At 41.6% G+C, this 26,477-nt stretch overlaps 1 protein-coding gene across 1 annotated transcript in view; it reads left to right on the top strand.

Moving 5' to 3' along the window:
- Window positions 1-26,477, top strand: part of tafa5a (TAFA chemokine like family member 5a) — a 231,809-nt gene that overhangs the window by 27,980 nt on the left and 177,352 nt on the right. The window lies entirely within an intron of this gene.

The following is a 26,477-nucleotide window of genomic DNA, read 5'->3' as shown; positions in this document are numbered from 1 at the left end:
GTATCTATAGTATCCATAATGGTATACTGAACCCCTGGAGAGGTAGAGGACTAGGACCAGGACATTTATATGCTAATCAGGTACTCAGTGTGGTTGAGCCAGGGTCTCACAAAGACAAAGAGGATTCTAATAGCCCATTAAAATTCTGAATAGGCTAGCTCGGTAGATACAAGGGGGGAGTTTCTGTTGAAACAAACAACTCTTTCTACTTCAGGAAGGCTCCGCCCAATGGGCTGGACTTACCACAGAAGAGTACAAATATCGGAGTTCTCGACCTAAATTCTTTTATTGACAATGACTCTTGGATGAGAGTCGAAACGTCTAATTTTTCTAACTGAGTCCAGATGACTACAACTGAAGCTTTTTCTACAATGGAACACGCCTGGACGAATGAGGGATTACACTGACAGTTGTTGTCAATAAGATAAACAGCATGTACAGTGAACAGTATAAGCACACAATGAAGTATGTCCTGCTCAGGACCATTACAAATTGACAATATTCAGGCGAGACTAAAAAAAAGGATGTTTTGTTTATGTTTGGGCTTCAGTAGTGTAAGTTCTGAAGCCCTCACAGTGTTCATGTGCACATCTGCAGAAACTAAAAGGCCTAAGCTTTCTAATGATGCATCACACTTGCATGTGGAACATAAGATCCTCTTTTAATGCCATTTGGGTATGTCCAACCATTGTGCACAGGGCGAAATAGGTGGATGGTAACAGTTTCCCCTGAAACAAATCTTCTTTGTTACTCTAACAGCCATGTAATGGATGAAATCCTATTGATAGCTGGCTGCAGATCCCTCATCACAAATTAGTGCCTGATTAGCATCTGAATGACCAGGGCTAAATTGAACTTTAAACCTCCATTTCATTTTTTTCTCCTCAACTCCTCTTTCAAACTATCTCTTCCTCTATCTCCCTGCTTAGAATCTAAGAATCTTCACCTCATTGTCTTCAAAAGAGTGAGTTGCGTGCTGCGGTCCTAGATTTGCGTTCCTTCTATGTTGATACAGCCGCATGTGCAGTGGCTGTTTAGTCTCACCTATACAACAACTTTCCTCACTGCCTTTAATTCAATTTACTATATTGCTCTGTTTTTGAGTGGGCATCTTGTCCACCAGATTGTGAACCAGATTTTGTTTTAAAGTGTTGCCTGGTTTAAAATAAATAGAAATTTTGTGCTGTCTAAAAATCCTTTGTAGTTTTTCAGACAGTCCAGACACATAAGGGATAGACTCCAGTCCTTCTTGGTTTTGTTTCCCTTTTATCCTGTTTCTTTTAAGGTGAGAAGCTCTGGTTTGCATTAACAAACCGGTACCTAGCCTCTAAATAGGATTCAAATCAGCTGAGGGCTGTTCCTCCAACACCTACATCGCATTCTAACCTCTGCAGTAGAATGTTGTGGTCAATGGTGCCAAACTGCACTGAGGTCCAACAGAACCAGGATTGAGACCAGTCCATCATCAGCAGCTAATAACAAATTATTTGTGACTTTAACTAGTGCAGTATCAGTGCTGTGGTGAGCTCTGAACCCTGACTGGAAAACTTCAAATAAATGATTGTCCTGTACATGGTGACAATGTTGTTTAAGTACAACTCTTTCAAGGATTTTGGAGGCAAAGAGAAAATTTGAAATTGGTCTAAATTGGTCTATAATAGCAGGTCAGGATTAAGACTAGGCTTTTTCAATAGTGGTTTAATGACTGCATGTTTGAAAGACTGTGCAACATAATCGCTTTCTAATGGGGTATTTTCTATATTAAGAAAATAATCTATAATTAGGTGGAGAATTTTTTCAAGGAGTCTGCTTGGAATCGGGTCTAGGATACAAACTGACATAATGGCTGATATTATCTCTGCTTGATCAACAGCAGTGAACCTTTATACTAATACTGATGGATTTTTATGGGACACTAGTTTTACAGCTTGGGCTTGCTCAGTGCCAATAGTGGGAGTAATTTCATTTAGTTTATCTCTAACTGTTGTGATTTCGTTAGAAAATAGAAGAAAATCATCGCAGCTGAGAGAAGCTGGGATTGAGGGCTCTACTGCGCTGTGACAGTTTGTTAGCCTACAGTGCTGAAAAGAAATACACTGTTACTTTTGTTAACTTCTATCAAATTGGAAAAGTATCTGGTTTGGGCCTGTTTATAGGACAGTTTGGATGCATGGATTTATCTCCCTTTATAATAATGACATAATGCCCCTTCAATGTTCAGACAACCGTGACCATATTTAATCATAAAAATAGTAAAAATATCATTCTACTTTTTGGAAAATGATGGAACCATGGAAGTTAACTAAGTGTCACATTACCCTTCTCTCAGTTTGAAATGGACTTCAGTTGTGTATTCATACGCAAACTTCCAGTGGATATTTGCTTTTCATTCTTTCCATGTTCCTTCTTTCTGTCTGCCGAAGTTAAGCCGCCGACACTCTCTGTGATTGATATGGAAATTATAATGCGCTTGCCCTCATTCATCTTTCACTGTTGCTTCTTGCTGCTCCAACAACCATTTTGGGATGCAGACACAATGGACAGATTTGTGGCTTCAGTTGTAAAGTGCAAAGGGGGTTGTAGTGTAAAGATTTGATTTGAGACCCTACATGGCTCAGGGTTTGCCGCATTAGGGATTCCCATGAGTGTTGCTTGTTGAAAATGGATGGTGTACTTTGGAATGTTTGACAGCACAAGATCTATAAAAATCGATTGCTAACAGAAACTGTCGGAGAATAGGAGATGTGATTTTGCTCAAACATACATGTATTTATGTTGCAATCAGAAATACAGTGTTTGTGTCCACAAAGACCAAAAAAATGGCCATTTCAAGTCGATTTCCCAAAATGTCTTATTTAAATCCTACACTGTTTTCTGCCTCTGCTTTTGTTCACTTTGAATTACTGTTTCAATATAAATTTGCTATAAAGAAAATGGCCCAATACCAATTTGGATACTATATATATGTGTATTTTATTTAATATTACCATGTGGTCTTATACTAGTTCTGATCAAGTCCATTTTAAAGATCAATTCCATCCTATTTATTAGATTGTTTCCAGTACCCGCTCAGTATCAAGTTCTAGTGTTGATTATTAACTGGGTGTCAAATGTTTAGCAGCCACTTTGTACAACTCTCCAATATTAACACAACTAACTAGTGAAATGTATGAACATTGTATTGTTTACCTCGCATTTGACCATGACCATACATTTATACATTCAATCTTCCTCCTCTTATTGTTTTGTAGGTCATAGTACTTAGGGTGCATAATGCATTTTTGCCTACACCACATATTCCATTTTCTCTGAATATTATTATAAATACAGCTGCTGCAGTCTAGCATAAACACATTTAAACCATGAAACAGATCCGCCTCATCTCAGAAGGTCACTACAAACACAAAGCCTTCTAAACCCAAACCAAATAGTTTGACAAATGGCTTCTATAATTTTGTCCAGATCCATCAGCGGCATTTTTATTGAGATCTGAATGACTTTGAAATCTAAGGCTAATACAGCACCAGATTAGACTTTGATGAGATGGTTGCGAGACTATATTTAGCTGTCAGTTGAGGCATTAGAGCTTAAAATCAGGAAATTTCATCTGCATAAATGACGCACACAGGCAGGTGAAAGCAGGAAAATGTCAGTATTAGAAATGTAATATATGGAGCAACACTAAAAGACTGAACATGTGAAAAGGAACTGTCAACCTCATTTGAAATACAGCATAACATTTTAATCATCATCTGCATGTATTAGAAGTGTTTTCCAAAGATGATATACTACATTAAATGGTAAATGCGATTTGGTAAATCTATTTTACATTTTACATTTACTAAATTATTTGATAAATACTTTAGTAAAAGAGTTATCAATACTCTGTCAGAGAGTTTTAGCCTCTCTGATTAGCTTTTAGCTGGTCCTCCTGGCTAATGTAAATTCATTTTTCTACCACTTGTTCCTGTTTGGGGTTGCAGGTGCCTGGAGCCTATCCCAGTGACTTTGGGCCCTAGGCGGGGTACACCCTGGACAGGGGCCAGCTCGTATTGAATAATGATAGGGAACTTGCATGAAGCTCTCTGATAGTTTAAAGCAATTTGTAAACTAGCTTGTAAACCAATGAGAGAGCACCTTACTAGTTCTCTTTTATGATATACTTGACTTTAGCCAAGACGATCATGAGGGCCCCGGTACAGCTAATTAGAGATGTTAACTGCAGAAGGAAATACAAATACTTAATTTGTCCCCTGGATGCATTAGAGTTATTTCAGGCCCCCCGACAAAAGTACTGCTTTAAATGAGCGACGCCTATATTGTCATTAATACACTGCACTCATGTGAGATCACAACAGCCAATAATATTTAATACAGATGGTGGGCAGTTAAAATTAATATCTTTTAAATGCAGATTTTTTTGTAATACGATAAGTTCTTAGAAATCTAGAAATTCTCCCTGTGTCTACATGGGTTTCCTATGGGTGCTCCAGTTTCTCCTACTACTAAAACATGGACTAATAAAGGCTCCACCCCTCTAGGGCCAGTACTCCCCTAAATCTCGGTTGGATTCTGCTGGTTGAATAAAGATCAGGTTTTGTGAATTTACCTTTGAGATATTTCATGGCAAAGTCCAATACAATCAATAGGGAGAAGTGGCTCTTGGCCCCCATCCTAGGTTATGACAACCTATCAGTGGTGTGCGGTCAGAGCAATCAAGGCAATCAGTGATTGGCCAATAAAATCTAAAATTACAGTGTCACAACTTTATATGAATCATTCTAAATTATATCCAAATAAGCCCGTTTTCCCCTCATTTCTGCTGCTGAAGCTTGGATGAACTCACAGTGTCTTTTAGTGGCCACTACAGGCCGCTGGGCAGTACTGCGGGAAGCTTGGTTCTGCTTTTACCACAGTGGAGCAGTCTGTGGCCGTGTTCAGAGGCCCGTTCATGCTCCGCTCTCTAACATGAGCTTTTAGAACCTGAGCAGAAAGCAGCTTCTTTTAGAGGTCTGTGCATGTGCTCTGAGGACCACACAGCCTCAAACCCATAGATCTGTGCTCAAACCACGCTGAATAAACCTGTGTGGAATCTTGGATGTTTGCAGGTTTTGACCAGGCTTTTTTCTTCACTTTTCTAATATCCACTAAATATTGAACACCCCAGGTCTGCTTGCCCACCCATAAAAGTCACCGCATGCCACTGCAACCTATACTTGGATTTTATTTACATCGTATGTGAATAACATAACAATTGGAGGGCTCTGTGTGTCACAGTGATAACACTGCAATAGAGCAATTGTTAATATTATTTATTAAACACTCTTTCTAATGAAAAAGGTTTATCCCATTTAAAATGGCACTCAGGATCCTACAGACATTATACTTTCTATCATCCACAGAAAAAGCAACTTAAAACAACACAGAGAAGAGAAAGAAAGGAGTTGAGAGACAACTGCCTAATCTTAAATACAACATTAATTGTGGTTATAGTTACTCTCCTTGAACCGACACCTTAACGTGGTGGAGGGGTTTGAGTGCCCGAATGATCCCGGGAGCTATGTTGTCGGGGGCTTCATGCCCCTGGTAGGGTCTCCCAAGGCAAACAGGTCCTAGGTGACGGGTCAGACAAAGATCGGTTCAGAAGCCCCCTATGATGACAACACAAACAAGGCAGTTTACGTCGCCCGGATCGGCGTCACCGGGGCCCCATCCTGGAGCCAGGCCTGGGATGGGTGCTCCATGGCGAGCGCCTGGTGGCCGGGTCTTACCCCACGGGGCCCGGCCGGGCACAGCCCAAAAGAGCGACGTGGGGCCGCCCTCCCGTGGGCCCACCACCCGCAGGAGGATCCATAAGGGGCCGGTGCAGAGAGATCTGGGCGGCAGTCGACGGCAGGGGCCTCGGCGACCAGATCTCCAGACACAGAGACTAACTCTGGGGACATGGAATGTCACCTCGCTGGGGGGGAAAGAGCCTGAGCTTGTGCGGGAGGTTGAGCGATACCGACTAGATATAGTCGGCCTCACCTCCACGCACAGTTTGGGCTCTGGAACCCATCTCCTCGAGAGGGGCTGGACGCTCCACTTCTCTGGTGTTGCCCGCGGGGAGAGGCGGCGGGCTGGTGTGGGCTTGCTGATAGCCCCTCAGCTCAGCCGCCACGTGTTGGAGTTTACCCCGGTGAACGAGAGGGTCGCGTCCCTCCGCCTTCGGGTGGGGGACAGGTCTCTCACTGTTGTGGCGGCCTACGGGCCGAACAGCAGTGCAGAGTACCCGGCCTTCTTGGAGTCCTTGGGAGGGGTACTGGACAGTGCACCGACCGGGGACTCCGTTGTTCTACTGGGGGACTTCAACGCCCACGTGGGCAATGACAGTGACACCTGGAGAAGGGTGATCGGGAAGAACGGCTTCCCCGATCTGAACCCGAGCGGTGTTCAGTTATTGGACTTCTGTGCTAGCCACGGATTGTCCATAACGAACACCATGTTTAGGCACAAGGGTGTCCATCAGTGCACATGGCACCAGGACACCCTAGGCCGGAGGTCAATGATCGACTTTGTTGTCGTGTCATCAGACCTCCGGCCGCGTGTCTTGGACACTCGGGTGAAGAGAGGGGCAGAGTTATCAACCGATCACCACCTGGTGGTGAGTTGGATCCGCTGGCGGAGGAGGAAGCCGGACAGACTTGGCAGACCCAAGCGCATTGTGAGGGTCTGTTGGGAACATCTAGTGGAGCCCTCTGTCAGTAGGGTATTCAACTCGCACCTCCGGGAGAGCTTCTCCCATGTCCCGGGGGAGGCTGGGGACATTGAGTCCGAGTGGACCATGTTCTCCGCCTCCATTGTTGATGCGGCTGCTCGGAGCTGTGGTCGCAAGGTCTCCGGTGCCTGTCGTGGCGGCAACCCCCGAACCCGGTGGTGGACACCGGAAGTAAGGGATGCCGTCAGACTGAAGAAGGAGGCCTATCAGGCCACTCTGGCTTGTAGGTCTCCGGAGGTCATCGAGGGGTATCGGCAGGCCAAGCGAGCCGCGGCTCGTGCTGTCGCAGAGGCAAAAACCCGGGCCTGGGAGGAGTTCGGGGAGGCCATGGAGGAGGACTATCGGTCGGCACCAAAGAAATTCTGGCAAACCGTCCGGCGCCTCAGGAGGGGGAAGCAGTGTCTCACCAACACCGTTTACGGTGCGGGTGGAGGCCTGCTGACCTCGACTGGGGATGTCGTCGGACGGTGGAAGGAACACTTTGAGGATCTCCTTAATCCCTCAGTCACGTCTTCCGAAGAGGAAGTAGAGACCGGGGACTCGGAGGCTGGCTCATCCATCACCCAAGCTGAAGTCACTGAGGTTGTTCGCAAACTCCTCGGTGGCAGGGCTCCGGGGGTGGATGAGATCCGCCCTGAGTACCTAAAGTATCTGGATGTTGTAGGACTGTCTTGGTTGACACGTCTCTGCAACATTGCGTGGCGTTCGGGGACCGTGCCTCTGGACTGGCAGACCGGGGTGGTGGTCCCTCTGTTCAAGAAGGGGGACCGGAGGGTGTGTTCCAACTACAGAGGGATCACACTCCTCAGCCTCCCGGGTAAGGTCTATTCCAAGGTACTGGAGAGGAGAATCCGACCGATAGTCGAACCTCGGATTCAGGAGGAGCAGAGTGGTTTTCGTCCCGGTCGTGGAACACTGGACCAGCTCTATACCCTCCATCGGGTGCTCGAGGGTTCATGGGAGTTTGCCCAACCAGTCCACATGTGCTTTGTGGATCTGGAGAAGGCTTTCGACCGTGTCCCTCGGGGTGTCCTTTGGGGGGTGCTCCGGGAGTACGGGGCTGTCCGGTCCCTGTATGACCGGAGCAGGAGCTGTGTTCGCATTGCCGGCAGTAAGTCAGACCTGTTCCCAGTGCATGTTGGACTCCGCCAGGGCTGCCCTTTGTCACCGGTTCTGTTCATAATTTTTATGGACAGAATTTCTAGGCGCAGTCAGGGGTCGGAGGGTGTCCGGTTTGGGGACCACAGGATCTCATCTCTGCTGTTTGCAGACGATGTTGTCCTGATGGCTCCATCAAACTCGGACCTGCAACATGCACTGGGACCGTTTGCAGCCGAGTGTGAAGCGGCTGGGATGAGAATCAGCACCTCCAAATCCGAGGCCATGGTTCTCGACCGGAAAAAGGTGGCTTGCCCTCTCCAGGTGGGTGGGGTGTCCTTTCCCCAAATGGAGGAGTTCAAGTATCTCGGGGTCTTGTTCACGAGTGAGGGAAGGATGGAGCGTGAGATCGACAGGCGGATCGGTGCAGCGGCTGCAGTGATGCAGTCGCTGCATCGGACCGTTGTGGTGAAGAGGGAGCTGAGCCGAAAGACAAAGCTCTCTATTTACCGGTCGGTCTACGTTCCTACCCTCACCTATGGTCATGAGCTTTGGGTAGTGACCGAAAGAACAAGATCGCGGATACAAGCGGTCGAAATGAGTTTCCTCCGCCGTGTGGCTGGGCGCTCCCTTAGAGATAAGGTGAGGAGCTCGGCCACACGGGGGGAGCTCGGAGTAGAGCCGCTGCTCCTCCACATCGAGAGGAGCCAGCTGAGGTGGCTCGGGCATCTGTTCCGGATGCCTCCTGGGCGCCTCCCTCGGGAGGTGTTTCAGGCATGTCCCACCGGGAAGAGGCCCCGGGGAAGACCCAGGACACGCTGGAGAGACTATGTCTCTCGGCTGGCCTGGAAACGCCTCGGGATCCCCCCGGAGGAGTTAGAGGAAGTGTCTGGGGAGAGGAGGTCTGGGAGTCCCTGCTCAGACTGCTGCCCCCGCTACCCGGCCCCGGATAAAGCGGCAGAAGATGGATGGATGGATGGATGGATAGTTTAAAGTGTTTTTTTTGCTTGCATGGCTTAGTACTGTGAAAAACGTTTTTGTTGTGAATCTCTAATCAAATCTTACACTGGTTTGACTTTTTGAAGATCAAAGACTTCTTTTGAAACTCTAAATCCATTGCCATGCTTTGGAAATTCTTTATAATAAAAATATTTAAAGTAGGGCATGACAGGCATCACAGCGTCTGGATAAATGGTTTCAAAGAGTGACATTTTGATCCTGAAACTAGTATTGAAGCTCATCCGACTATGCTGTGTGTAGACTTGTACATGTGCAGCTGTCGTCTCTTATTGCCTTTATGTTGTGACACATTTTGGGGAGAGTTGAGGCGGCACACACTGAAAATGCTCTTTAAAACAGAGGGATTCTGCTCTGGAGAGGATAAAACAGAACATACACTGAGCTGTACATGCAATGCTAACACGACCCCACTGAACAGTCATGTTACAGTCTATTGACACTGAAAAATTAGAACGCTGACCTAATCTGAGCGGCAGGTAGAGTTAAAAGCAATCACTACACATATGCTGCAATGCTGCTTTGGTGTTTGGGGGTCCAGATCAGGTTGTACTCCAAACCCACAAATAAAAGAAATCACCCTAACATTCAAAACAAATGAATATGCATTGTAAAGGCATTCCACCTAAATTATTATTATTTAACTTTATTCATTGAAAGTCCCTAAATATAATTTTCAGCTAAAAAAAGCTTCATCTTTGAAAAATTTTCGATCTGATACCAAGTAATACTATGGCACATATTGCAATATCGATCCGATACCAGTGAGTTTTGTACTAAAATGCATAGAAATTCCTCAACTATGAACATTTTCGTTGCCATCATTATTTTCTTTCAACCTCTGGTTGAACTAATATAATAGTAAATATATGTGCAGAAAATGTAAAATATGAGCAATGTATTACAATAATATATCTAAAAATTATAGTTGGTATCAATTTTTGCACAAGTATCAATACTTTTCAATACCTCTGTTAGTATCAATATATCAATATTTGGTATCGATCTGCCCATCATTACATTCTACTGTCAGTCAATACCAAATAAAATCTAGGCAGGGGTTCATTTTCCTCTGGGCAGAGCATGTTTCCACTTCTAATTCGAGGTAATCATCAGAAGCCAACAATACAGAGCCTCAGCTCCACAAAAAGTCCAGCCAATCGTTTGTTCTCCAAAGCGTTCAGGAACAGCTTCAGTTTCAATTGAGAGAAGTTTTAGTAGTAGTGGTTTAATCAGTCATTTAAGAGCAGTCAGGCATTTTAGAGAAAATCAGCCGGAAATATGAGGGTTTTTAACCAGGCATGACCAGAACTTAATGTGGACTCACCAGGGCAAGAATAACCATCTTCAGGCTAAATTGAAGACTTCTCAGGGCATTACTACAACAGGAAATGGAGCAGGGCTGCATGATTTGGGGGGAAATATCTAATTGCTTTATTTTTAATTTTTTTTTGCAATTGAGATTAGATTTTAGAGTTAGGATCCTGTTCAGTGCACATTTCAAACACATCCAAGAGAAACAGCATTTGATAAATCCTAGTGTTATGAACTTATATGAATACAAACGTCTCAGAACCAGTTTGGTCAGGTCTAAACTACAGTGTTTACGGGTTTTAAACTAAAGTCTAGTACTTAAATAATCAAAGCCTTTGGGATTAGTTAATTTAAAAAAAATGTATTGAGACTATTATTTTAGCCCTAAAAAACAAACCAGAAAAACACAATATTGCAAAGTAATAAAACCACCAGCCATACATTCACACGCTCTCTTTCCCTTCTTTCCCTCTCTTCTTCTCTCCCTCTCTCCCTCTCTCCCTCTCTCCCTCTCTCCATAACTAAAGCCTCTGGCAGAGATACAGCGCTCTATTGTCACACAACACGCAGCCCTGCCTGCCTTCTCTGTGTTGAAGAGCTCATTATGACTTCTCAGCAGGACCCTATAGGCAACAATTTACGTGATGTGCATATGACACAATCAGTGAAAGCATGCATACGCTCCCACTTATAAATTATACTGTTGGATTAGCCCTTTGTGCCATTTGTATTGATGGAATACTTCATCTATCCATGGTGCGCGCAGTGACCTTCCTTTACAAGAAAAGGCAGGCGGGATTTTTTATTTTTTATTTTATGCTTGTTATTTAATTTCTCATGGGTTTTCAGTGTGAAGAATATAATCACATATAGAGCTTTGTGAAGTATAAAGCATTTCACAGTCTTGAGCGTTATAATATTCTAGTTATAAGAATAACAGGCTCTGTGTTGCCCAGTGGTCGAGTGGTTAAGTCACAGCACACGTACGTCAGGCTCCAAGTGCAGCCGGTCGCAGTGGCATGAGTTTGAATCCTGACTCTGACGATTAACTGCATGTCCTGCCTCTCTCTCGTTCCCCCATTTCAGCCGTCCTCTCCTTTAAACAAACTCTTAAAAAAAAAAAGGAATTAAGTGCACCATACACCTTTGCACAGATCTCCTGTCATGACTTGCCCTGTATGTACAGTCAATGTGATGAAATCATGGTGCACATAAAAGGTAGGGCAAAAGAAGGTACGTTTATTTGTAGAGCACACATTGTAATTCAAAGTGCTTTACATAACAGGAAAATATGCCATAAATTACTCATACAAACAGATAAAAACATACATATAATAATGATTATTATTATTATTATTATTAATAATGATAATAATTAAAAGAGAAGAGTGTAGATAAAATACTTTCAGTAGAGGCTTGTAATATGCAAAGGCCTGTAATACGTATTTAAACTGCATTAAACTGAAACACAGATTCCCCAAGTCCTGACTCTGGCACCAGCAGGAGGCCGGCTCATGTTTAGTCCTGACTCTGGCACCAGCAGGAGGCTGGCTCATGTTTAGTCCTGACTCTGGCACCAGCAGGAGGCCGGCTCATGTTTAGTCCTGACTCTGGACACCAGCAGGAGGCCGGCTCATGTTTAGTCCTGACTCTGGCACCAGCAGGAGGCCGGCTCATGTTTAGTCCTGACTCTGGACACCAGCAGGAGGCCGGCTCATGTTTAGTCCTGACTCTGGCACCAGCAGGAGGCCGGCTCATGTTTAGTCCTAACTCTGGCACCAGCAGGAGGCCGGCTCATGTTTAGTCCTGACTCTGGCACCAGCAGGAGGCCGGTCCATGTTTAGTCCTGACTCTGGCACCAGCAGGAGGCCGGTCCATGTTTAGTCCTGACTCTGGGCACTAGCAGGAGGCCTGTCCATATTTAGTCCTGACTCTGGGCACCAGCAGGAGGCCGGTCCATGTTTAGTTCTGAATCTGACACCAGCAGGAGGCCGGTCCATGTTTAGTCCTGACTCTGGCACCAGCAGGAGGCCTGTCCATATTTAGTCCTGACTCTGGGCACCAGCAGGAGGCCGGTCCATGTTTAGTTCTGAATCTGACACCAGCAGGAGGCCGGCCCATGTTTAGTCCTGACTCTGGCACCAGCAGGAGGCCTGTCCATGTTTAGTCCTGACTCTGGCACCAGCAGGAGGCCGGTCCATGTTTAGTCCTGACTCTGGCACCAGCAGGAGGCTGGTCCATGTTTAGTCCTGACTCTGGGCACCAGCAGGAGGCCAGTTCATGTTTAGTCCTGACTCTGGCACCAGCAGGAGGCCGGTCCATGTTTAGTCCTGACTCTGGCACCAGCAGGAGGCCTGTCCATGTTTAGTCCTGACTCTGGCACCAGCAGTAGGCCGGTCCATGTTTAGTCCTGATTCTGGGCACCAGCAGGAGGCCGGTCCATGTTTAGTCCTGACTCTGGCACCAGCAGGAGGCCGGTCCATGTTTAGTCCTGACTCTGGGCACCAGCAGGAGGCTGGTCCCTGAGGTCCTCAGAGTCCGAGATGGTTCATATGGCACTAACATGTCCAAGATGTACTTTGGTGCTAGGCCATGGAGAGACTTGTACACAAGCAGAGCTGCTTTAAAGTCTATTCTCTGAGCCACAGGGGGCAGTGCAGAGACCTGAGAACAGGACTAATGTGATCATACTTCCTGGTTCTAGTCAGGATCCGAGCAGCAGCGTTCTGGATGGTCTGGATTTACAACTCATTTCTCGGGGCCATAAAGCAGGCCGTTACAGTTCTCCAAACTAAAAATAACTATGAAACAGTGGGATCCCCACAGCAAACTTTCATGATTTAAACCACTTAAAATTGTGTTTAATTTATTGTGTTATCTGACCCAATTCCACTAAAACATACAGTTTTCAATTAAAAAAAGAGATAAAATACAGTGTAATAGATTTCCAATTACATCCTAAAATCATCTTGCAACCCCCAGCTCATGCTTCGCGACTCGCACTCTGGAGACCGTAGGGAGATACGTCTCCCCAAGTCTGCTTAGACATTAAACCTTTGATTTTGGTAATGCTTTTTAGATGGTAAAGAGTTGCGGATGTTATTGATTTGACGTGGTTGTTAAAGTTCAAGTCTGAATCCATTATTACTCCTAGATTCCTAACCTGATTTGTAGGTTTAGAGCAAGAGTCTGGAGGTGACTGCTGACACCTTCTCTTTCTGTGGGCAAAAGACAATGACTTTAGTCTTGTCTGAGGTAAAAATGGAGAGAGCAAGTTTCGTATTTAAATTCCCTCACCTATCTGAACCAAAACCCTGTGCAGTCTTGTCACAGTATCTTCTATGTCCAATAAGAAATGCTACTTTTATTGTCACCATCAGGTTTCATACGTCATTTTGGCAACTCAACTTTGAACCGCGTTAAAAGAGCACATGCATTTTGCTTGATTGTTTTGTCAATGCATAGTAAATGAACATGTGATTCATTTATGTGTACCAAAAGACCCACGTCTTTTAAATGAATTGCTTGTCTGTGTATTGGCTTTGATTTCATTCTGATAAAATATTATTTATCATGGGGAGATGTGTCACCCGCTCCCCAATTAAATCAGGAGCTTGGGGAGCACGTGTTGGTGAATCAATCTCACAGACGCACATAAATGTAATTACTTCATTTGTCAATGTCTGCGAACACATCAAACTGTGCATACCCCAAGGTTTCCGGCGATAAGACTGACAGTGTGCACTTTGAGCCAACTTCATCTCGAGTCCACACTATAGCCTAATGACAGAGGTAATGATTCCATAAGAGTGCAAGTTATCATTTCATCCAGTCCCTTTGGCCTGGAGGATGTTTCAAGAGGGATATGAGATACACATCAGTGTGGTTGTGAGCTTTTAATTCACCTGCACTAATTCACTCTGGGTAGAATTAGCATAAACAGACACTTGTTATTCTCGTCATGTTTGGGCCATGTGCCATCAATAAATTCATCTTGTCCTTGACTTGTGTAAACTGCAGCATATTGTGTTTTAGGATTGTGGTGCCCAGGTGCTATTTGTTCAAATAACAAAAGGCAGGGATGTTTTTTTTTTTTTTTGCATGTTTTATTTATATATTACTGAATATGCTTGCACACCCACCATGAACAATCAAGCCAAAAATACACAGCATTTATTTTTTCAAAACAGACATTAAAGGACATATAGAGTGCATTATTCGTGTTGTTATTGACGTTCAAGCATGCACTTGAGTGTCTTTACTTTCCTTTACCTCTTTCTATTGGCTGCAGAGGTAGTTAAATAATAAAATAATCCGAGCTTTCCTCTGACATGCTCATGCAGCCACACAATTGTAATGATCGTGAATGAATGGCAGACATGGTCCGAATGAGTCTGTTCTGGTGTTTTTTTTTAACTCAAAAGCAGATATTGGAGTTTATCTACAAATTGAAGCGTGTCCACCTGTCCGTCTGAGGGAGTCGGATCTCTCCTTCACTGTGGAACTCCTCGACGTTTCTACTTAATCCCAAAGAGGTTTTGTAGTTTCTCCTTGTCGAGAGGGTCTAAGGACAGGACATGTTAGGACATAGGGATATTGCTAAATTCCTATGTTTTCATTTTTGTCCTTCGAGGCAACTGTTGTTATGATTTCGAGCGCTACAAATTAATTTAATAGAATTTTTGATGAGGTAATAATGTTGTTCACGTGGCTAAAAGCTCATAAAACATTTAGCCTAATATGACCTTTAAAACAAACTGCTTAAGGTGATGTTGTTGATAAAAATAGGCCTAATATTGTCGAAACTAAATGAGACCTCATCTGCAACGTTTCCCCAGAAGCCTGAAGTGACCAATGCCTCTCTTATTTAGGGATTTTTTACATTAAAGTTAAAGTCACTCTGTTAGCATCTCCGAGCATGGAGTCGAGCTAGAAGTGGACCGTCCTCCAGAAATGTTCCATCGTGCACCTTAAAGATTTATGTCAAAAGTGATGATTTTAAACACACACACAGTGAAAGTCTGACATGTGATTCCTGTGATTCCACGTAAATATGTCGCAAAATAGTTCAATCAGAATATTTGCTGTCAAGTGCCTGTTTTCCTGTATTTATTTTAATGATGTTAAAATAATGATCATATTAATCAATGTGTTGTGTCTAGCCAATTATGGTTTGGTGATGCAATGATATATTTCCTCTTTCCTGTTGACTGTGTGTGTCGTCAGCTGCAGAGGAGCGTGACATTTTTGCTTTGATAAGTCACACACAAGTGAATTATTAACATTTCAACCATTTTGCATCAGCGAGACATGTCATAACTATTAGTATTTTCCCAGCAGTCCTCTCTGTGCACTTTCATTCAAAGATAATTGGAGATTAGAGGCTGTTGAAAGGGGCATCACCTCTATTCCTGAGGATAAGGAATTGCATAAATGGCTTTTTACACTGATTTCAAAGAATAGATGAAGTAAATGAAGCTTTGTTTTCAAGAAAAGTTAAAAAAGAAAGAAAAAAAAGTAACTGTAGCTACAATTTGTATCAAGCTGCAAAATAGGGAGGTTAGTGTTGCCACAATATAAAAAATCTTGTTTATTACACTATGAAATAAGCTTAATACTTGATATTGATTTCCATACCACAATTACAATAAAAATGCTGTTTTGTTTCCATGTGGTCTTTTACTAGTCCATCTAAAGCTCCAGATCATTCCAAAACTGTTCAGGAAAGGTTTTAATTTGTGCTGTTCATGTGATTTTTTTCTGTATTGATCAAATGATTCTCTAATTTCAATACCTTTCAACAATCCTAATGGAGATGCTCTGACTGCATTATGAACACTTGCAGACACACAACCCGTTCCCTTAAGTTCAGCATACCTCACTTTCTCAATCTTCTATAGTATTTAAGTACTATTTAAGTAATCCATAAATCCAGACTTTGCAAGTTGTTAACACAATTCCAAGACAGAGTTTAACAATGCATCACATTACTACTGGAGGGAAACGAATCGCCCGAAGCTTAGAAATGTGATTGGGAAGTGCTGTGTTTTTATGTGATTGCCCCTTCGTATGGTCAAGTCATTCTACATCCTACACCTATAAACTGTATTTGTGTATTATATATTGCAGCGATGGAGACGTGTATTTGTATTTGGAAACTTGTTGCAGCTCGTTTGAATGTTGATTGTGTGTGAAAGCAGTTTTGGTCAGGCGCCCCACTGGGCTGACGGTGCAAGCTTTGTGTGAAAAGAGTTCTCAGTAACTTACAAGTGATCACAGGAACCCATCTTTTCAACAAACGCTTTTGTTATTTTTCTTTTAATCTTCCCGTCTTTCACACACTCCACATTCAGCTTCCACCTGTTCTGTTTGTGTTTGAGGCAGTGAATCGTCTGGTCTTATCAAACTGATAAAGCACCGACTGATTTGGGATTTTTTTGTCCGTTTAGATAATATTCGTGCTCTTTCAAAACTGTTACCCGTTTTGGATTTTGGTGGTTCAAAATTGAAGTCATTATAAAGCCACAACCAACATATTATGAAGCATTTTTAATTGTATATATTGTGTTTTATTGTACTGTTATTGTATATACTTTTTATGCCTAGATGTTTTAAGTGTCTTTAATATCAGCAAGGATAATGAATCGTCTTACTTATGCAGCAATACGTTTATAAAGAGTTAATACACCTTTAATAATACAGATTCCTGCAGATTTTTGGGGAAAATTAGTCACGGAGCGTTTACTAACCAGATGCTTGGTAAAGGTTGTTACTTATATGTTATACTAACTATTAGCAAACTGCAATGACCAATACTTTATTCATTATGAAGAAGAATTTAATTATTATTTATGAATGCTTGTTTAAGTATCTTCCAGTGCTTTGTTAAAGCTTAACCGTTATTATAAAGTGTTACCCAAAAAGGATTTGTCCATTTGGGTGAAGGCATTCTGTATATATAGCTACAGAAGAGGCATTGTTTTTTCTGTTACAATAATATCATTGTAGTAGCACATAAGACAAATGCATATGTATATTCTAATAAATCATAAGGAGGATCATGTAACATCTATAAACAGAACGCCAAAATGTACAGCAACATGTTTTCTTTCAAAAATACTTAAAATACAGTTTTTAGGGGAAATGATAACCAGATGTTTGGCTACAGGCACCACCTTATCCAACAGTAAATGTCAATGAGTTCCCCTCCTCTGGGAACTCAATGGTATTAGGACAAAGTCTCTCTCTCTCTCTCTCTCTCTCTCTCTCTCTCTCTCTGTGGTGTCGTGCTTCTAATCTAATGTGCATTATTCAGGGAGGGCCCGCATCTATTAACGTAGCCCACCGCCAGATTTATCGCCCCGCTTTAACTGTATGGTAAAATAGCACATTAAGCAGATGATATCAGACTGTATATGAAATGATTATGCTGGCTGTGGCGGAGGAGAAAAAGAGCAGAGGCAAAGGGAGGCTGCTTAATTAAATGCAAGATCCACTGTTATACATCACTGGTGTGCACGGGCCATTTAGTGTAAATGGTGGGGTGTTTTTAAGCCATAAAGAGCTGATCTGTGGTGTTTTGTGCACCTTCCTCCTCGTCCTGCCCTCCTCTAACTCCTCTTCTTCTCTGCTGTGTCATCACCACAAGCCCCTGTGTTTAGATTATGCCTCAACGACTGCTACTGCATTATCTGCAATTATGTGCACTGGAAGTTTGTTTTGTTAGGTTATAAAATGCTAAATCATATAAAATGTTTGCCACAGTTTGTCACAGTTTTCAAACTAATGTCCACATCAACTTATGTTGGTAGTAGATCTGCTTGATTTGTAGAATTTTCAAAATTTCATTCATGAGGTAAAAAAATAACGTTGATTCATTCATTACATTGTGCATGATCCTCAAGTATTTGATGTTGTCATCTGTTTATTTTGGTTTCAAGCTGATTATTCAACTCCTAAAATGACTTGTTCTGATCTGGACTTTTGGTTGTGTCTTTAATATGCAGATTAAGGCAGTGGCAGCAGTTGTGATTGTACTACATACATGCCATAACTAATTCTGACTTTGTTGAAATAATACATGTTTTAATCATTAAAAATAGTTTTATAACAAGCACATAGCAGTTTGTGATGAAGTGTAAATCACTTGTTGAAGATGACAGGAAGTGGAGTTCTAAAACATATTGATGACATCAAACTAGCGATGCACAGAATTCCTTACAAAACTTTGGCGCAATTTACAACAAAAAGTAGACAGAGACATACATCCATGACTGTTGCACCGGCATGCTGGGTCCAAAGAGTCAAATCTGAGAGAAATAAAGTAAATCCGGCACACAGTACTGCTTTAATTCAAATATATTTTGATACTGAAAATACATTTTGGGACACCAAAGTACTGCTGAACGGATCTACTTTATTCTTCTCAAAAATTACACACAACAAACAAATTTTTCTGGTGTTCTAATGTATTTCTATCTGTCAAATCATAATTTCTGTTTGGCCCAGTCTACAACATAGTTACTCGGTAAGAGTTCTGACATTTCCTAGTGTGAAGTCATAAGGTACAATACAGGATAAATAAAAATAGAAAGGGTAAAATGGCTGAACTGGAATAATTATAATACGTTTTACGCTTGAACACACTTATGCTCTGATAGGCATTCTCACAGCCTTGTTTAAAGATGGAGGAATGATTGATACATTACGTCCTTGGGAACAGGTCAGAGCTTTTAAATGTCAGTTCAGACTCCATTCATTACATCCAACATAAAGTCGATAAGTGTCACTTCAAACACCTGTTAGTGGCTATTTGTCTTCTCTCAGCATTTGAGATCGAAAGTTTAGCCTTAAACTTGTTCATTGTAGTAATACTTTTATTCATAACTTTCTTTATCTGAAAGCTGCATGTCCAGTCACAGAGCTAAGACCAACATGCAAATTATTTCACCTGGTTGCTTTGGTTTCTACAATTTTCAATCCCATGTTTTGGTGCATGGGAGAAAATAGTCACTGCAATATTATGTTCCCGTGGATTTGTGCTTAAAAATGGGTTAAATAAAAAGTAGTTTTTCCAGAAATAAAAAAATAAATACCACATTCTCACTTTCTATTGAAACATTTACTCTGCAACTGCTGATGTCTTTACATGATTCTGGTGTTTTTTCGCAATAGGCTCTTTTCACAAAACCAACCGGCTAGTTCCGGGGGCATTTTAAAACCCAGAGCGAATCAATAATTAATGAACAACAAAGCAGACTGAGTTTCAGATGGATAATCACAGGCAGCATGTTAAGACTTGTATGTACCATGTAAATACTTCACCTGGGAAAGTCTATATGTTTATAAAAGTGCTTCTGTTTCCAAGCAAATGCTAACATACAATAAATGTAATCAATAATGGTAATATAACACCACGAACTGACCTAATCTGTTTACAAAAACAATTGACTTTGCCCTCTTACTTTTTATATAGTTTGTCTGTTTTGTATTTAAGTTCATGTATGTTAGCCTTTAGCTTGGAGACAAAAATACCTTTATAAACAGGTTTCCTCTGGGGACATATTTACACCATGTAAAAGTCTTAACATGCTGCCAGTGATTATTCATAACTCGCTCCATTGAAATTACATTGTGTTTCATTCCTCAATTTTGAATAATTGTCTTTGCTTACATTTAAAGGGTCTTTATAGGCTTTACTACTCATTCTGATCCTGCCGCACAGTCATGTTGGACTTGCTAACCACTCTGCCACGTGCATCCTCCTATTAATAAAGTGTAACCGTGTGGCGTGACCATGTTAAATTCTGCTCCCTCAGCATGCATTCCACCTCTAGCACTTGTCTAAACTGACACTTATTGACTTACTGTAAGGCCTAATGAATGTAGTGAATAGAGAGATTAGAAAGCACTGACCTTCACATGAGGACACAGAACATCAATCAAGCGTCATGTCTCAAACTCGCACATTCAACACTCCGAAATGGACCAAACTATATTAGTCCATTCACGTCCGGGCAAAATTTACTAGACCCTTTTTGTGAGCCGCAGCAGAGCAAGATGGTCCTTTATTTAAATATGCCGCAGGTTTCCTTCTCTGTTCTTTTTTATCAGGGCAAGAGCACAAGCCCTGGAAATAATTCAGGCAGAAATGGATGCTGGCTTTATTTTCTTGTCCAGCTTTGCACAGTTCCCTGATGCTGTTTTATTGAAGGTTGTAAAGAGGAAAGTGGGAAGTGGGAAGGGATCATCTCAGCCGGCAAAAGCCAATAGAGGCTCAGAGGTAAAGCAGTCAAAATACCGACACGTCCACAGGCCCTGCTGAAAACACTCAAATGTGCAGTGTATAAATAAACAAGGTTTCTACCACTTATTTTCTATCAGCCTCTTGTGTCCCTACGTTGAACCACATATTTCAACACAAAAATGTACCACACACTATATCGGAGCACTGTCTGCAAGCATCTCTTGAACTGGACTCGTCTTGTACGTGACAAGACTGTAGGGATGTGCAATCAATCATATTTGATCAAAATCTAGTCATTGTCAATCTCATGAGTCTTTAATCAAGCAGAATTAAAGCTTAAGAAGTAGACATTTTAATTTTAAGTGTTATTGGCTTAAAGTCTTTGCAGTTTCTGTTTAGGAAATTAAAATTGAAATCCATTTTCTTTAGTTTTAAATAAGGGCCAAGGTCAAATGTATTTGTAGAGCACATTTTACAACAAACAACGGTGCCCAAAATGTTTCACACAGAAGTGACATAGAATCCTGAAATACAACGTAAAAAGACAAGAACCAGCTAGTACAAACCATACATATTAGAACACATATTACATACATTGTGACACAGCTCGTAGCTGTTGAAGGCCAGTGCAAAAACCCCAAAGCATACATCTAATATATATCAATATCAGGAAATAAAATCAAGCAAAAATGATATGTATAAACATATATAACGGATCTGGGGTCTTAATTTATAAAGCGTTAAGTTTGGAATAATAAAAAGACAACTTTAAAAAAAAAAGGAAAAAAATGGCTTTATTAGGGATTGTGCTGCTGTGTCTTTAAACTCTGCTCCTTCACCTGAGGAGTTTTCAGTGACGAGGCAAAAGGTGATCAGAGAGGGGAGAAGGCCCGTTTGAGGAAGTTTGTGTTCAGTGCCCCTCCCTCTTGGTCTCTGTGTCAATCAAACACATTTAATGCAGTTCCTGTAGATCCCTTTACTTCATATTCGCAAGAAACATAAAATCATAGCCCATTACTCATTTAATCACAACTGCTTGTGTGGAATTACGAGGGTGTTTCGGATTCATGTTGATGTTTCATCATTTTGAACCACACAAGGTGCTGGCTCATTTTGTTTGATTTAAGGAGAAGCTGGACATAAAGTTTGTCTAAAGCAAGTGTCCAGCCATCACAATGCTGCTGTGATAGGCGTGGACCTCTGCACACACACACACACACACACACACACACACAGCCACGCGTCCTGAGTCCTCTGCCCTTCGTTTCCTCCTGACACGCTCAAACATCCACGTGCATGCACAGTGCACACATCATGTGAAATAAAACATAGGCTGTGGTTTTGAGAGCATTAAAGGTTAAACACAGGTAAATATAGGCTAAAGGTCACTGCATTTGTGCACTACATTACTGGTTTGTTCAAAAAAGTTTTCTCTAAAGATCACGCGCCTGTGTCTCTGCTGCAGCGACTCTCTGCCTCTTCCTCTTTGTCTCTCTGTGTCAATCTAATCCGCTCATTATTGGCTCATGTTTAGATAAATCTCATTCATAACTCACTTTCATTGTCCTTACTTGGTGAAATGGAGGAGTGAAGGAGGCGTGACGTGAGGTGGACTCATCTGTGCAGATTTCTGCTCCAGGTGTCATCCGTGAGGAGGAAATCACCTGCATAAAGTATGTTTTATAAATCTGCATATTTTTCTATGTATATGAAGTCCTCACATACTCTTGAGTTCCACATACTGTTAAATGAGACCCCTGTTCAGATTGAGGACATTATTGTGAGATGTACGTATCAATCCAATGCAGCTCACTTTATTCTGCACTATATTTTTTAGATTTTATTTAGTAAAGTAGTATTTCTTTCAAGTTGAAGGTCTTTTATTACTTACTACTCCTAAAAAGTTGACTTTATATACAAATCATACAGTGCAAAGGAAATGTATAATATATTATGTAAAGACTGATGTGCAAAATTGCAAAGTTTACAAATAGTATTATGCAATTGAAAATGTAAATTATTGGCATTAAAATAGTCTACTCAGTTGAATATATAACTCTGGAGTTGTTGAACTATATATAGCTGTATCTTGAGTCTGGATTTAGTGCCTGTTGCATCATGGGTAATAACTTACATCATGAGTCCACTCCCTGAACCTCCTGCAAATCAGTAACGTTAAAGACACTTTTTTTTTTCCACATAGAGCGCTTGAATGATTTGGATTTTGCAAAAGCACTTGGTAAGCTATTCCCAAAGGTAACCAATTCAGAACGCTGTAATCTGCAGCGCTTTACTGAAATGGGAGTTCTAGCCTTTTAAAACTTGCATCAGGAAAAGAGGCTCTTCAGCTCGATGGCCAGCTGAGAATAACCACATGACCCAGGGTTAGCGGCAACGTTTGCTCAGACAAGAAGCAGGTACAGAGCTGAACAGAACAGCTTTTGTTGTTTTTTGTTGAAAACTAACGTTAGAAAAAAAAGGTTACTGCTTTAAAATAAGGTTTCTATGTAAACTATGTATAAGGCATTAATAAGCACATAGTTATTTGTTTATAAGCACTTAGAAAATCACTATAATTTGTAGATGGCTTATAATACGTTTTAAATATTTAAACCATCCATCCATCCATCCATTTTCTACCGCTTGTTCCCTTTCGGGGTCGCGGGTGACTGGAGCCTATCCCAGTGACTTCGGGCCTTAGGCGGGGTACACCCTGGACAGTGGCCAACTTGTCGCAGGGCCAACACAGAGACATAGACATTACAGACAGTTCACTCTCACAGTCATTCACTGGGGCCAATTTAGAGTCACCAATTTTACCTAACACATGCATGTGTTTGGACTGTGGGAGGAAGCCGGAGAACCCGGAGAGAACCCACGGTAACACGGGGAGAACATGCAGACTCCACCCAGAGAGATCATGTGATGTTTAAACCATTAACCAAAAATAATAAATACACATTTAAGGGCATTAACAAGCTAAACAGTTTACAATAACCAAGTGAAAAATGCTAGTAAATGCCTTATAAAATAATATATAAATAAAAATAAATATATATTAAAAAGATATATAAATAAAAGTATTTATAGACACATTTCAACCTCGAGAGACTCAAAGAAAATATGTGATACAAGACGAGGAATGATAAACAAATATACATTTTACTTAGGTTTGGCGATTAGACCCACTGAGGGAACGGCTAACAATGCACAGGAGGTGCTGAGTGCAAAGGTGGTGCTGTGTGCAAAGGTGGTGGTGCTGAGAGCATGATATTTGCCCTTTAATGTGGAACATTCAGTGGAAAGCAGTAACATCTCCATGGAGACAAGCAGGTGGTGGACCCTCTGCCAAAAAGTGCGTATTTTAACACGAGCAAAAAGTCTCTTCATTTTTCTAATATTGGAGATGTTGTGGAGTTCTAAAAATATTTGTATTTCCCGACGAACACATTTTACACAGTGGAGCATCATGTCCTGAGAATAGACAGTGAGGTGGTGAAACACTTCTTCGTGTAAAAATTCAAAAGTGTGCCGGACCCTTGACCCACTCGCCCACTGTTATTTACTCACACATGTTCAACACGCAGCTTGTTCTGCTGTATTAAAGAACACATAAGTGCTTCCCCTGGGAGAGTGTAGGCAGAATATATACCTGCAGCACTTCAGAAATGTGTTTTAAAATGAATAGAAATACATTTGCTGAAAGTACTTTTAAATGGTCACATTATGTAGCGCTTTTCTACCGTCAAGGTACTCAAAGTGCTTTACATCAAGGAACCAGTCACCCATTCACACACACAATCACACACCAGTTGTTCACAGACACTGTGCGAGTTGGGTCAAGTGTCTTGCCCAAGGACACAACGGCAGTATTCACCTGAGGCAGCTGCGATCGCACTGCCGACCTGGGGGCCAGTGGATCTGACCGCTCTACCAGGAGAGAGCGGGATTCGAACCGCCGACCTTTTACTAAAACTGTCAAGTAGAGCAGCAACGTTTTATAATAAGCTTTAGAATTATTCGTTTTTTTTAACAAACTCCCTGTGCATGGCGGCCATTTTGACCACCGGACCAATAGCTGGCGTTCACGTGACATCACAACTTTCTACAGTTTAAAATTGAGCTGGAGACAGGCCTGAACTCTATGGTGGAATAAACTCTCAAGTAAAATGAGCTGGTTTATGATTCATATTGCTAATAACTGGGCCCATCCACATGAGACAAAAAACAGCACAATATTCAACGTCTTCTCTGTCAGCAGAAATCAACAAATGTGAAATTATCGTGTTTAATCCAAAAATGTCTTCAGAATGTGTTGCCATTATTCAACTCCAAACGCGTAATTGTTGTCAGATGAAAAGATTTGAAATTAATATTGCAAGTTTGTAGACAGACGATCCCAATAATGATGTTCACACAATTCTAGAGCGTGAACCCAACTATCCAGACATTTCTGAACATCAAGACTGGATTCATTGCAGGTAGCAGGGATTCATTGTTTAAAATCAAACTTTCGTTGGACATGACACTTTAAGAACCCTTAGACTATGCCAAGATACTTCACACTCATTTTGTGGGAGAAGATTGGAAGTCGCTGAGTCATTGTAGATGGCTTGATTGTTACTAAGGTGAAAATACAGTCTGCTAACACTGCTGTCCAAAACATAGCTGTCAAATTTAGTGGTTACAATTTTATCTAGGCTCGGAGGAAGTGTGACGGAGCGCGGTTATTGCTTTGTTTTATTGGGAAGTAAACAATTTGAATAAAAAAGTAGTCTGTGTGTCGTATCAGTGTGTGAAAACGTGCAAAAACAAAGCGCTGTAGAATATTGGAAACCTGGCATTACTTTAAGGTAACAGTAAAGCCTGTGTCAAGACTGTTGGGTAGTGTTACTGTGCCACAATATTTGGATTTCTCAAAAACATGTGTCTTATTTATCTATAAAAAGCAGTTTCTTAACACAGATGGATTTAAATATTCCTGTTAATTTAACGCCTCGTTGCTCTTCGTAGAATCTGTGTCACTTTCAGCACTGCCATTATTTCAACAGCTGAAGGACACTGTCTCCCATTCAATTAGATGCCAATCCTCCTGAGGGTTGGTGCATTATTTCAAACGCATTTCTCCCTTCAGCAAACAAGTGGCCCGTTAGGGACGTTTCAGCCATCCACAGATTGATAAACTCTGGAAACTATGAGAGGATATGTGCCTGGTGTTTTATGCAACGTACATCTGCACATTTTGAGATAAACCTGATTTGAAATGAATAACTACTGCACATTTATTTAGTCGGGAGTCGTGATGTGACAATATGAACATTTTGATTAACGATTATTGTGAGAAGAAATATCTTGATTTTACGATTCTCCATGATTCATTAGCAAGGACCATGAAACCACAAAGACTTGCTCTTGCTCGAACTGTAGATCGATGGCCCGGGACGAGAGACTCAAGGTGGGACATCTGTCTCAGACCCCCCTCTCAGAAGACTAATGCTGAAGAAAGCATATTACAAGGGGAAGGAGGGCGGGTCGAGGGAACAGAGTCAAGCGGTGACTACGGCATTAGCTTGGTATAAAAAGGCTTCTGGGTAATAGAGGTGTGGTCCGAAGACAAAGGTGGAGTCGGGGTCCTACTCACGAACCTCAGATAACATATTAACTCCATGTATTCCTACCAGGACCAAACGAATCCTTATTTTATTTTTTTTAAAGATTTTTTTTTAATTTTAAATGCCTTTGTCAAATGCCTAGAGATGTTGTCAGGTGTCCCTTAAAAATGTCCAAACATGGATTCAATTAAATACATTACATTTTGTGAGTGTCCTGGGCAAACTTTAGATACAAAAAAGAAAGCAAAACAATCTTATTTAATGCCAAATTGAAATAACTAGACAATATAGCTTGGACAATATTTGGTACATTAAAAAACTTTCTCTAAAAGGTGTGATTTAGTAGTATGTTGTGCCATGGAATATTTTTAACCAAAAACGTGTGCTGTAACTCAAAACAAATACAAAAAAAACACAAAGTTATGATATTTCA

Source organism: Eucyclogobius newberryi, unplaced genomic scaffold, assembly GCF_026437365.1.
Source record: "Eucyclogobius newberryi isolate DKJ021-1_F unplaced genomic scaffold, fEucNew1.0.hap1 SCAF_2, whole genome shotgun sequence".
Lineage (NCBI taxonomy): Eukaryota > Metazoa > Chordata > Actinopteri > Gobiiformes > Gobiidae > Eucyclogobius > Eucyclogobius newberryi.
The sequence above is the reverse complement of the archived record's forward strand: the minus strand, read 5'-3'. Positions and strand labels throughout refer to the sequence as shown.